The sequence below is a fragment of the Trachypithecus francoisi genome, unplaced genomic scaffold (genome assembly GCF_009764315.1).
Source record: "Trachypithecus francoisi isolate TF-2019V2 unplaced genomic scaffold, Tfra_2.0 Lachesis_group5, whole genome shotgun sequence".
In the NCBI taxonomy this organism is placed as follows: Eukaryota; Metazoa; Chordata; class Mammalia; order Primates; family Cercopithecidae; genus Trachypithecus; species Trachypithecus francoisi.
The window spans coordinates 100,853,176-100,854,178 of record NW_022681470.1 but is presented as its reverse complement, the minus strand read 5'-3'; the positions used below and the strand labels follow the sequence as shown (position 1 = coordinate 100,854,178).

General features: G+C 52.9%; 1 non-coding gene across 1 annotated transcript; it reads left to right on the top strand.

Annotated features, from left to right (window-relative positions):
- The first annotated feature begins 220 nt into the window (after positions 1 to 220).
- LOC117076883 lies at positions 221 to 384 on the top strand. Its single transcript, XR_004434515.1, has one exon. It is a non-coding gene; the product is annotated as a U1 spliceosomal RNA (small nuclear RNA).
- The last annotated feature ends 619 nt before the right edge of the window (positions 385 to 1,003 follow it).

Genomic DNA, 1,003 nt, shown 5'->3' with positions numbered 1-1,003 from the left:
CTATGTAGATGAGGCAGCGCAGGGGCTGCCGCTTCGCCACCGGCTGCTTCGCCACGAAGGACTTCCCGTGTTGTGGGAGCGAGCCCAGGACCGCCGGTCGGACCTGAGAGTCCCAGCTGTGTGTCAGGGCTAGGAGGGCTCGGGGGTGCGCGGGGCAAGTGACCGTGCGTGTAAAGGGTTAGGCGTGTGGAGCTGTGGCAGGGCGGAGGTGCCAAAGCTCATACTTACCTGGCAGGGGAGATACCATGATCACGAAGGTGGTTTTCCCAGGGCGAGGCTTATCCATTGCACTCCGGATGTGCTGACCCCTGCGATTTCCCCAAATGTGGGAAACTCGACTGCATAATTTGTGGTAGTGGGGGACTGCGTTCGCGCTTTCCCCTGTCTTTTTCGAAGTTTAACAAGAGTAGACTTTATGCCAGCCAAGAGTTACGTTTCTTTTTTTAGGTGGTTTGTTCCTTGGTTATAAGTGTTATTGTTATTCTGGAGGAAATAACATGTCACCTCACCGCAGAGATTGGTTCATGGTCTCTAGGGTCTTTGGGTTCTCGCGCTCTGTGAAAATCTTTGTTTTTCCCCAGCCCCCAGTCACGTTTTTACACAGCCTCCGATTCTAACCGCAGTCTCCTCAGGAGTTTGTAGGATTTTTGTGCTAGCGGGGAATGTGTTCTCACCTCATAGAGCCAGGTGCAAACTACGCAGACGGGCGCTGTTATTTGGGAAGAAAGCACGGTCACGGTCTTTGAGGACTCTTAGTGTCCCCGTTTGGTTGTAGACATAACACTCTTACTTTGCGTAGGGGAACGGCTCTCCTGGCGCCCAGGTGCCCTAACGCACATTCATCGAGGTCCGCAAGCCTCACCTCATCTGTCTTAGCCGAAATGTGCCGCGATCCTCCCTGAAATATAAGGCGGAAAGTTTTATGAGGAGCTGGGTCCAGTTTCCCTGCTGTCTCCTGCCGTTTACATATCTAGTCTTTCTTCAGACGTTATTTAAGCGACAG